This window comes from Aphelocoma coerulescens (genome assembly GCF_041296385.1).
Source record: "Aphelocoma coerulescens isolate FSJ_1873_10779 chromosome Z unlocalized genomic scaffold, UR_Acoe_1.0 ChrZ, whole genome shotgun sequence".
NCBI classification, from domain to species: Eukaryota; Metazoa; Chordata; class Aves; order Passeriformes; family Corvidae; genus Aphelocoma; species Aphelocoma coerulescens.
The window spans coordinates 24,665,135-24,677,638 of NW_027184085.1; the positions used below are offsets into that span (position 1 = coordinate 24,665,135).

The 12,504-nt window shown below is 40.9% G+C and overlaps 1 long non-coding RNA gene across 1 annotated transcript; it reads left to right on the forward strand.

Annotated features, from left to right (window-relative positions):
• The first annotated feature begins 10,237 nt into the window (after positions 1 to 10,237).
• On the forward strand, positions 10,238 to 12,111 carry LOC138103780 (uncharacterized). Its single transcript, XR_011147849.1, has 3 exons — positions 10,238 to 10,412; positions 11,209 to 11,309; positions 12,033 to 12,111. It is a non-coding gene; the product is annotated as an uncharacterized lncRNA (long non-coding RNA).
• Positions 12,112 to 12,504: the final 393 nt, after the last annotated feature.

Genomic DNA, 12,504 nt, shown 5'->3' on the forward strand with positions numbered 1-12,504 from the left:
AATGAATCACAAAACATCCTGGTTGTTGCCATTTGCTGTGCCCAACCATGCAGTTAGAGTGCAAAGGCTTGATGGAAAGTGTTTGATGCATAGCAGAATGTTATTTAATCTTGTAATGCTGTAAGTAAAAGCAATTCCTTATTATATCAAAGAGGCACACAGGACATGACACCTGCAAACCTACCCTCCTGCCCTCTGCATGCCAGGAGATAGGTGGAAATGGCAACACTGCAGCCGTCTTTTCTGGCTCTGTCAGAGGCAATTGTTACACTCTTCAAGCGATGGCAGAGGTTTCCAGTTGCCTGTTACATATACCTTATTTATCTTTCCTTTGCCTGGTGTGATTGTCTCCTCAACTGTGCTGATTCAACTGTTCAACTGCCTACCTCTGTTCATCTTTTTAGACATAGAAATTATGGATTGTTTCATAGGTTTCTTTGAGATATCTGAGAGATCAATAAGCTCTCAGGGAAGGAGTGGGTAAGAATAAGTAGCTGCAGTTGCAGAGGGGACTGTAAGATACTAAACTAAATCGTCTGTTCACAGGTAACTGTTAAGCAGCCTGGCCACTCCTAAGGGCTGGTTACTGAAGACATACTGAAAATTTTTGCTTTCATTTGTTTTCAGTGGCTCTATCTTCTGTAGAGTAAGTTCTACACCAATGAAGCACACCTGTTCATTAGTCACCTAATAAATATTTGCCTAATCATTTATTATTACCACTCTTTAAAATACTTATTCAGTGCAAAAAATGCTAATTAAATTAATTTTGCTTTTTTTTCTTCTCTGGGTAGATTTTCTGATGACCAATTAAGAGCTCAGGTAGTCTTTCCTTGTGTAAGTCCATGGATATAGTTTTTTTTGTTTTACCCATTGGTATACTGGATAAAATTGCAGAAACTTGGTGTCTTTGAGATATTTACATCTCTACCAGTTTTGCTTGAATTTGTGCTCTGGGATTTAAAAATTACTGGGTGGAGTAGTCAGACAGAAATGTGCTATCCTCATTTTCTAAGGAAACCTGACTGTAGTGTCTTTGATTACCACAAACAATCTCAGTTTGCCATTTTTAGACACTTTGGTTTGAGGTGCTATGATGTAACCCAGTTTTATGTTGCATGTGAGGACTCGTTCTAAGCTCACAGTAGAGGATAAGCAGGACACATTGAATCGAAGAGTGTTGGACTGCAGGCTGCAGTCTTGAAGTCGTTCTCTTCAGGGGCCAGGTGATTTCAGTGGGATTTCCACTGAACACAGCAGAATGATGGAACGGCAGAGCTAGGACTGTAATTGTTTCCAGCATGTGCACAATGAAAGAAGACATCAGTGTGCTTCATGCTCTTAAAAAAAAAAAAAAAAAAATAGCTCCAGTATCAACTCAAAATCTTGAATGTGGAAATCCACCATGCTTTATCCTTTGCCTGTTCTTCAAGTTTGATGTGCTTCTGAGAGGAATAGATTTTGATCTTCTTTATTGTTCACTTTTTGCCTAGATTGTAAACTGTGTTAAAGTGGGAATTTACTCTTATCTAGGCTTGTAAAGACTTACGTGGTTTTATAGGTTATACATACCTACTGAATGAGTACTAAAGTACTATTTTGCATTTTTGTGGAAAAATTGAAAAGTACAATCATGAGTTACTCAGATAAGGAACTTGGATCCCCTGGTTCTACCAGAGATGGCTTTTCCATTCCCTAAGGTAAAAGTTATGTGTCGTTTAGTTGCAGACGACCCCTTTTTGAAAATGGGAAGAAAATTGCTACAGTAAAAAAACATGGTAAATGAGGGTCATCTTGGCTCCTACAACAGAATTGTACATTTTCCTTCATGCACATCCCTGTGTTAAATAGGAATAAAAAAATCAGTTTTGAACATTAGAAATCTCAAAAGTTCACCTTGCTAACCCAAATGGTGGAATTGGGCTGCACACCAGTAACATTTACAGGAGGAAGTTCTTTCATTTGTGTAGCTCTCAGTTCTTGCAGTTGTTCTGTCGCTACAGCAGTCACTTCAAAGTGATAGGAGATCGCTCAGGAGTGTTTCCAGGTGTGCAAAGAAATGTTCCATATAGTCTCTATGGTTGACTCCACTTCTTATTTGAGAAATAACAAGGCAGCAACTTACTACCACTGAGTAATATTTTGTGGCCACTGTAGTCTGGTCAACTTATAGGAATGTTACTACCCAGTAGACTAGGGTGTGAATTCAGACCAGACCTGGGAATTGCATATCAATGTCTCGCAAAGACATTTTTGGAGTATGTTAAAAGTTATCCATTAAATTTTGAAAGAAATTTATCACTGTTAGTAAAAAGTATAACTCCCCCAGTATTTGGGAACCAGGTGATATTTTATTTGCTGCATTTCCAAGCTAAGCTAAATTCCTAAGTTACCTGAAACTGACAGATCACAAGTAAATGCTTTTTACCATGGTTGTAATAAATTCTGCTGTTCCACTCTCCGAATAGTGGAACATATCCTATGAGTAGTACATATCCTTTGCAGATGGGACTGAATCTTTCCACACAGCTGCTTACTTGCTAGGTGAATGGCATAGGCTACCTCAGATGAAGGTCTTGCCTACAAGGGGGTGTTGTGACTGAAAAAGTTAGGATGATAATTTCCTACTACATATACATTTATGTATTTCATACTACATATACATAGCTGCCGACAGTAATTTTGTATAGGGAAAGACTGTGAAGATTCTGCAGTTTGGAAATGTAATAAACTTCTAGCAGGGAGTCACTTGCTGCACTGTAAGTTCCTAACCTAGCTTGCACACACTCTTCTGTAGGGGTGCTGTATGTCCACATTTCTCCAGATAGATGTTCTTTTTCATCCTGGACACTTTGTATAGATATATTTTTATGGATGTCTTTTATATATCAGGAGGATCTGGACACTTTTTACATCTAGAAGGCTGGAAACCCTGACGGCCAAGAAATCCTGTGTGTGACCAGTGAGTGCTCGAATTATGGGTTTAGAACTGTCTGACTTTAAGTATGTTTGTTGGCTGAAGAGAATTTCCAAATAGAAGATTATACATGAGCTGTGTGTGAGCTACACACTGAGAATGTTGGTACTGATGTTGACATACATAATTAGGGAACAGCACTAATGAAAACAGGATGTTTAACTGATGTAATTTCAAGGAAACTCACAGACTAAAAATGTTTCAAACAATAGCAAGGACAGTTTGTGAATGGATGCACATGCCAGATGCATGATTAGTGTAAGTAGGTGAATCAGCTAGAAAGCAAACTGTGGACACAGCATATATAATACACACATATTCTTTTGTAAAGGGAATTGTGTTTTAGTCTGCCAGCCTCATTGTGTGTTGCTGTCTGACTAGTGTTTTAGTATTTGTTGTGTTGTTTGGATAGAAAGAAATCTGAATAATTCTAGTACTGAGTCAGGTCTGTGGCTTCAGTGCTTAAGCCCCTGGAAGGTGTGAAAAACATGTTGGGAGAAAGTGCTAGTATATGCCAGATGGAGAAAGGTTCTAGGCTACTGGCTGGCTATAGAATTCCTCATGGTCTTTTGTTGATTTGTCTTTTTTGTTTCACAGCTGTCTGGGAATTCTGTGAAAGTGAGGTCTGGAGCAGTGCTGCTGCTGGGCTTGGGGACTTCAGACTGATGGAGCCTCCTATTCTGATAGAGAGATGCTGCTCTCAGATAGATTACTCTGGGGTCTTTGGTTTCATCAGCACTGGTTCTTTGGTCTGCAGAAATTGCAATGAGATATCAGAGGGAGAAAAAGGCTGAGTAAGGCCTCTTATACAGTCTGGTTGGAGTAATGATTTGTGCCTATTCATTACCTGCTGATTTCTCAAAGTGATTTGGCCATCACTGCAGACACAGTTTGTCAAGTAGGACATAGTAGAGCTGTCCTGGATTAGAAGTGTGTGGAAAAATTCACAACACCAGAGGTTTATGTCCAAAAAGGAAACAGAGGAGTCCAGTAACTTTACTCACATAAAGGGAGAGGCCATGGGGTATTCCCCTAGGGTCTCTCAAATTGTTGGGGAACACATCCCCCTTTTTATCCTGAGTTTCTGCCCACTTCACCCTCTTCCTTTCCCCATTGGCTAAGGTACTCGGAAGGTACAGACTTCCCAAATCACCTGCTCTATGCCCCCCTCTAATATGCACTCCTTTTTTTTTTTTTTTTCTTTTATAACAAAACACTGATCATAATTCTATTAAGTCTTTGTTCTTTTTCTCTAAGTTGAGGAATTTAACACCACCTTGGCTGAGCAGTGGTCCATGTCAAGTAGTAACATGTTCTGGAACTGATAGTTTCTTCCACTACTTCCCTATCTGTAAATTCTTGGCCCTATCTCCAAACAAATTCTTATGGTCTCTTTGTAAAGACACATTCATCTTATTCCTTTCAGAAGCAAGGTAGTCAGCAAAAGGGTAACAATTTTGAGGACAGAGGAAGAAGGACTATTGAAGCAGAAGGAGAATTTCTTACTTCTAGGACTACTTCTCTGAAGATCTCCAGATCTTTTACCACTACAGCCCAAATATTCAAGTAGTTCTGCCTATATACAGTTGTCCTTAAAAATAGTTCTGGTTGTTCTTGACTTTCTTCTAGGCCGGCTTCTTCAGAATTACACACTGTAGTCTCCAGTCTTGTGTCTCACTTTCTGCAACTACATTCCCTCAGTCCTGGAAGTGTGTGCTATTAAAAGGTGTTTTAGTGCAAAACTTCTAATCATGTTAGTGCTTCATTGTACCTATAGATAGAAGGTAAAACTCATCTGGTAAGGGGGGACTTAGATAGGACCCCTAATTTGTCTGTGCAAGATAACTATGATAGCAGTGCAAGACAGCAATTTCCTCAAAATTTTTCTGATGTTCAATATTCAGGGAATCCTATGTCTTTGCTGCTTCCCAGGGGAATCCAGGATCCCAGCAAAGCTCCAGCTGATAACATGAAAAGGCAACACAGCACATAGGGCAGGTACTGAGTTCGCTGGTTACATGCTCTGTTTTCTGGAAAGTGGACCAAACTCAGTGTGGTGGGTTGACCCTGGCTGTTTGCCAGATACCCACCAAAACTGTTCTATCACCCTTCTCCTTAGCTGGACAGGACACAGAGAATATCATAGAATGGTTTGGGTTGGAGTGGACCTTAAAGATCCTCTGGTTCTAATGCCCCTGCCAAAACCAAGGACACCTAGAAGATGGATGAAAGGCTAGATGATGAATCTATGATGAAAGGCTCGTGGGTCAAGATAAGGACAGGGAGAAATAATCAATTACTGTCATGGAGAAAACAGACTTGAGTTGGGGAAAAACTAATTTCATACCAATCCATTCAGAGTAGGATAATGAGAAATAAAACCAAATCTTAGAAACATTTTCCTCCTCTACTCCCTTCTTCCTGGATTCAGCTTCACTCACAATTTCCTCTGCCTCCTACCTCTGAGCAGCACAGGGGGTCAGGGAAAGGGGCTGTGGTCAGTTCAACATACACTGTCTCTGCTACTCCTCCCTCCTCAGAAGAATGCTCCTCACACTCTTCCACTGCTCCAGTTTAGTTCCCTCCCACAGCAGGAAGTCTTCCATTAACTTCTCCAACATGAGCCCTTCCCACAGACTGCAGTTCTTCACAAACCACTCCAGCATGGGTCCCTCCCACGGGGTGCAGTCCTTCAGGCACCAACTGCCTCAGCATGGGTCCTCATGGGATCACAAGTCCTGCCAGCAAAGCTGTTCCAGTGTGGGCTCCTTTCCACGGGCAGGTCCTGCCAGGAGCCTGCTCCATCTTGGGCTTCCCACAGGGGTCACAGCCTCCTTCGGGCATCTACCTGCTCTAGCATGGGGTCCTCCATGGGCTGTAGCGGTATATCTGATCCACCATTAACCAGCTTGGGCTGCTTCAGCTGAAGCTGCACAGCAGCCTCATCATGGTCTGCACCACAGGGACACCTCGGGCACCTCTTTCCTCTCCTTCACTGACCTTGGTGTCTGCAGAGCTGTTTCTCACAGATATTCTCACTTCTTTCTCAGGCTGCACAAGGGATTTTACCCCATTCTTAAATACATTACCCCAGAGATGCTACCACTGTTACTGGTGGGATCAGTCATGTGTCCATCTGGGAGCTGGCAGCACTGGCTCTTTTGGACATTGGGGAAACTTCTGTCAGCTTCTCACAGAGGCCACCCCTGTAACCCCCCACTAACAAAACGCTGCCACAAAACCTCAATATGCCTGACTGTACCTCAGCATTTTCTTTTTTCTTGAGATGACATTAGACTTCTAAGATCTCAAGAGAGCAGAACACAATCACATGAGCAGACTGGTAAATCAGGAAGAGGAGAGGTACAGAAAGGCAAATGCTAATGTATTATGACCCAAAGGCAGACCCACATGGGGAAAATGTACATTTGTTTGAGGTTATATTACTGTTAGAACAACTCAGTCACTTATCTGTTGCGTCACTGTAATACATTACACACTGAACCCACAGATCCTTCTATACCCCTTTGTTTATACTAGACCAAACTTCCCATGTGTACAAGCTCTGAAAGGGGTGTTTTCTAGAGAAGCACCTTGTCAGCACTGAATATGGATGTGATGGAATAATTGAAATGGCCTAGAAACATCTAGTAGGAGTGCTCACAATGTCTGAGGTGCAGAGCCCTTGTAAGTTTTATATGTTGGAGATTTCAGGCAAAGTCTATACAGAATGTTTTGGTTTTGGTGGTGTTGTTTGGTTTTGTTTGTTTGTTTGTTTGTGGGTTTTTTGTTTGGTTTTTATTGTTGTTGCGCCTTTTTTTTTTTTTTTTTTTTTTTTTAAATTTTAATTTAATTCTATAATGGGGAAAGATGACCAAATTTTTTCCTCCCTTGTGAAGCCATGTCTTCACCAGCAGGTGGTGCTACGCTCTCACTGAATCAGTGTCTGTCATTCCTGGGGGCATCACCCTGAAAGTGGAACTGTAGGCGTGATGGCAACAATTAGTCTCATCTGCACATTTTGTTAGCTGATTAGAAACCATCCCAGGATTCCATGCACATATTTTTTTTCTGAGTTCCTCCATACTGTACTTATACAGCAAAATAAATATTACTGCATTTTGTCTGAAGAAATCCATGCAAATCAGATGCCAACTTAATGACTGTTTTTATTCTGTGTAGTTAACATTCAAATTTATGGATTACAGATTACAGGATAATGGAGCTGGTGTTAGAGGGGTAAGTCTGTGTCCTCTTTAGGGACACTGAAAGAATTTTCTAGTGGTAAAAAAAAGCTAAACCATCTATGTTTAGAGAGGCAAGAAATGAAATTATTATTTCTCAGGACCTGAGTAGATCTTGTTTTGTTTCTACCTCCGTCCTTGCTGTCACTGAAAATGTTAAACTTAGGATGAATTAAATTGCTGGGGCCTTGGAAAAGTTTTCATCTCTTTCTCCTAATTTTACTCTGAACTAAGTCCCCACTAAAAAAACACAGAGTGGTTTCAAGTGGAGACCCACTGGTCTGTTGTGGTGAAATATCCAATTTATGGACAGTACCCTTCAGTCAGAGAGGGTGACATGCCTACACGTACAACTTCAGAGAGACTTTGAGAAACTTAAGGGTTGGTTAGAAAGCTCATGAACTTCAGTGCCCTGCACATCATAACAGGCTGGTTGGTAACTTCTTCAGTGCAGCACTGAAACAAGCTCCCTGGAGAGGCTGTGGTGTTTCATCCATAGGGCCTTTGAGCTTGGCTGAAGCTGACCTCATCTGGTGTCGCTGTTAATGCATTTTGTGCAGAAGTCCTTTCGTGCTAATACTCCTTCATAGATGTTACTTTGGCTTAGTGCCAGCTGCAGTAGGTCTGTATTACACACTATACTTAAATTACGAATATGCACTGATCAGTGGGCAATCTGTATGACATGAAAGTTACTAGGAATAGTAACCTAGTGATATTGTCTTCTGTTCACCTTGGATACCCTAAACCAGGTTCATCTACTCTACGTCACCTGGCCATGCTGTGCCTCTCTCTGCTGCAGCTGAGTAGAGAGATCCTACAGCTTCACTGTTGTGTGCTGGGGTAGGTAGGGTTTACTAAAGCTGATTTGGACATGGAACAAATCTATGACTGCAGCTATGTCATCCTGGCAGAGAAGTAAGTTTTGTAGGAGAGCAAAAGAGAAGAACAAAAATGTGTGCATGTGTCACTCAGTGCTCCAGTTTTTCCATTGAGGTAAAGTCCCATACATCAAGTTCTGGCTCAAGGGCAGTCAGATCACCTAGCAAGAAAAGGGTTAGTAAAAGGTAAAAGGCAGAGATGCTCAAAAAATGGGGTGCTTGCATTGCTCTTTCTGTTGTGAAGGACTCTGTCCTGCATGACATCTTTGTCTCTGAACTGGGGAGACGTGGATTGGATGGGTGATCATTTGGTGGATAAAGAATTGGCTGGATGGCCACACTCAAAGGGTTTCAGCCTATGGCTCAATGTCCAAGGGGAGACCAGTGATGTGTGGAGTTCCTCAGGGGTTAGTATTGTGACTGTCCCTGTTTGAAATATTTGTTGGTGACATGGACAGTGGGATTGAGTGCAATCTCAGCAAGGCTGCCAACCACACCAAGCTGTGTGGTGCAGTTGATATACTGGAGGGCAGGGATACCATTTGCAGGGACCTTGCAGGCCCTAGCTGGGCCTATGTAAACCTCATGAAGTTCAACAAGGTCAAATGCAAGGTCCTACATCTGGTAATCCCAAGCACAAGTACAGGCTTGGTAGAGGATGGATTGATAACAGATTTGAGTCAAAAGACTTGTGGGTGCCGGTGGGTGAGAGGCTGGACATGACCCAGCCATGGGCACTCACAGCCCAGAGAGCCAAACGTGTCCTGGGCTGCATCCAAAGCAGCGCGGCCAGCAGGGCCAGGGAGGGGATTCTGCCCCTCTGCTCTGCTCTGCTGAGACCCCACCTGCAGTGCTGGGGCCTCCAGCATGAAAAAGGCACGGGCTTGTTGGAGTTAGTCCAGATGAGAGCCATGGGGATGATCACAGGGCAGGAACACTTCTCCTATGAAGGCAAACTGAGGGAGTTAGGATTGTTCAGCCTGGAAAAGAGAAGGTTCTTGGGAGACCTTAGAACACCATCTAGTACATAAAGGGGGCCTACAAGAGAGATGGAGAGGGACTTTTTACAAGGATATGTAGTGATAGGACAAGAGGAAATAGATGTAAGATCACAGAAGCTAGGTTTAGATTAGACGTTAGAAATAAATCCTTCACTATGAGGGTGCTGAGGCACTGGAACAAGTTGCCCAGACAAGTTGTGGATGCCCCACCCCTGAAGGTGTTCAAGGCCAGGTTGGATGGAGCTCTGGGCAATCTGGTCTAGTGGGAGGTATCCCTGTCTGTGGCAGGAGGATGGAACTAGATGATCTTTGAGGCCACTTCCAGCCCAAACCATTCTATGATTCTGTGATCTATTTGGTATCTTTAGGTCCAAAAGGTCAGATTGTGTTGCTCACCAGTAATGTGTTCTAGTATATTGCCAGACTAGATCTGGTGCATTGTTCACTGCTGGCAACTTGTTAGTGATTTTTTATTATTTTAATACAGTATTATGATCCCTAAAAGCAGCAAGCTGCATGCAGTCTGTTAAGAAAAAAATAATCTAACCCCTTTTTTTGCAGTGTCAAGTACAGTCTTCTTGATATAGGATGGTATGGATGGGGAAATATGGAGGAAGGAGATATAAATTATCCTCCTTAGGCTCATTTCATTTTAACACGAACTTTGATTACAGAAGAGTCCTGCTTTATGGAGCTGTAAAGAAGCCAGTGCATACAAACTCTTCCACTGATCCTTATAAAATGAAACAAGAACATGTGTTAGGATTACAGCATGTATGCAAACAGGACCCAGAGTACCTACAAGGCAGATGCATTTTCTAGACCAGAAAATCAAGGATGAATGTATATAGTTTTTTTTCCTTGGACTTCAGGAGAACTGCAAAAGGAATACCCTATGTTTTAGACAATAATATAGTAACAGTATATAAAAAAATCTCCAGAGAGGAAAACTTTGAGGATACTGTTTTGTTTTTAACAACACTTGTCTTTCTCTTGGACAATAGAGTGTTGCAGTGAGAGCTTGCAGATGCTTTCAATAAAAACTGATAGTGGGACACAGGTGAATGCATTATTCTAAAGGTTGAGGATGAGGCCAGTTCTACCTGCCATATAATTTGCATCTGTTCTGATTTAGCTTGTGATTGTTCTGTCTCTGACTTGGTTAGCATGGTTTTGGCTAGCATGTTACATTTAGAGAGATGTGTCTCCTTTGCTAAGTGTTTGTAGACCTCCTAACATAAGCACTACTAGTAGTATTTATTATCTTTTTGTTCTTAGCTTTGAAAAAAAGTAATTTGAGCATAAACATGTAAGTCTTGTGATATGTGTAACAAGCTGCTTGTTTTGAATTCTTTTTTTTTTGCTATGTGTTTATACTGCTGTAATCAGTCAATTTTTATTTTATTCTGTTGGATACATTATAGACACATTCTAAGCGACAGATTTGATCCCTAGAGGTGTCAGGATATTTAGCAGTGCAGAGAGTCTGAGTAGTTTTTATTTTCAATAGCAGGAGTCATGCAGAGTCTCAAGATTGATTTAACCAGGACTTCTTTTTGGGATCGAAAAAGGAAAAATTAATTTATGTTTCCAACCGAGAAACACTGTGGGGAATGTACAGGCTGTTTTCCTTCCAGCATTGCACGAGGGCATTGTCTCTCTCTTCCTGGTGGTGTTTGTACACAGAATATTTCTGTGTACTCTGTCCTCCTCGAGTAATCTGTTGTACAAGCAGAATCAGATATGCTCTTGGTCCAGATTGCTTTCTGTTTACAATAAAAGAACAAAGAGTTTCTAAGAGAAATGCACTGGCAATAAGGCTGATACATACTGTGAGAAATATTAATTACCACCTTAGTCTTGTCACAGCTATCTCAATCATTATACACAAACCTTTAGATATGGGATGTAAGAAGTCTTCTGGCATTGGTCACAAGCCACACTGAAAAGCCATTCAGCTGGCTATTCACAGGAAGGCAAGTCAATAGCCAACTTTGTGTTTACCAAGGTTAATCTTCTGTGCTGTGCTACTCAATCTGTAGCTCTAAATGTCCTTGTCTTGTAGTTGGCAGTACATTAAGCCCCAAGTTTTCTGACTGGTTTAGGGGGCCTGCTGAAATGCTAATCAATAAGACAGTCATTGGGGCTGTCTTTAGAGAAGAGAACTGATTGCTGCAGCAGGACAGGTCTTAACTTGAGAAGCAGGGTAAGTTACTGATCATCATCTTAGCTCAACTTCTGAGGAATTATCAGTGATGGTGGATCAGTCATCATATTTTTCATGGACAGAATGATGAATGTTTTCTGATGTTTTGAGTCCTGTCTAAAACTTTGGGACATTTTTGTAGTCTATGTTGGATTTTAGGTAAATACAAATTATGGGGTTAGGGTATTCATAGGACTGAAATTAATTACCCTCCCAGCCATTATGTATCTCAAAAAACTTGGAAATGTTTTCTAGGTTTTTAGTGAATATAGTGTAAACCTGTTTTAAGTGTTGGTGTTTAGCAAATTTGAAGAGAGGTAAACAAATTAATCATTTAACCATGAAGTCAACCCTAGTCTGTAGTCTCTAGGTTTCTCTGAGACCCTGTTAGGAATGCCTCCCTTCACCTGAAATGTCTGGGGTTTTTTTTTAATGGCTGTGCTTCTGCTTGGGACTTACTGAAAAAGAAGGCATGGTGTGAGAAATAGTGTGTAATTTGAAACAGGACTCAATGAATTGAGCAGAGGAACTTTTAGGTTTTCAGTGCCAGTATAGGAAATATTACAGGACAGAGAAGAGCCTGGGGTTAATGTTACTTTTTAGAAATATTATTATATTATAAAAATAAGTTATGAGATCATGTTATGATGCCATTTTGAATAGGACTATGAAGTATATTTACTATAGTAATTCTAAGATTGTTGCTTTTTTGTTTGTTTTCAGGGATAAAATCAGAAATGTCACACTGATACACCAATTATTCAAAAACTGTGTGTTTTCACTTGGTAACCTTCACATCTTTTTATATCTTGTATTTCATTAAACCAAACCCTGCATTTAATAAAATGTACTTTCATTGCAAGGAAAACTAGTGGTTACTGCCCAAACCCTGTTAGTACCTCTTTTTAGTGGTATTCTTACAATTCTTCATTTCTACTTCACTGTGCTTAAACTCTTCTGTGTCCTGTCTCTTCAGACATCTTGGTGAAACACCGTTTTTATGACATAGTGTCTGCTGCTTTTCCTTTCCTTTATGTGCTCACCTACATGCATTTTCATCCCCTCCTCTACCTCATACTTTTACTATTGCACTAGAAACCTGGCTTTTGTGAGGGACTCAAACAAGCTTTTCAGAAGCTATATGGTTCTTTGAGAACTCTCACTCTAATTTCAAATAATATTTGAAAATATATTT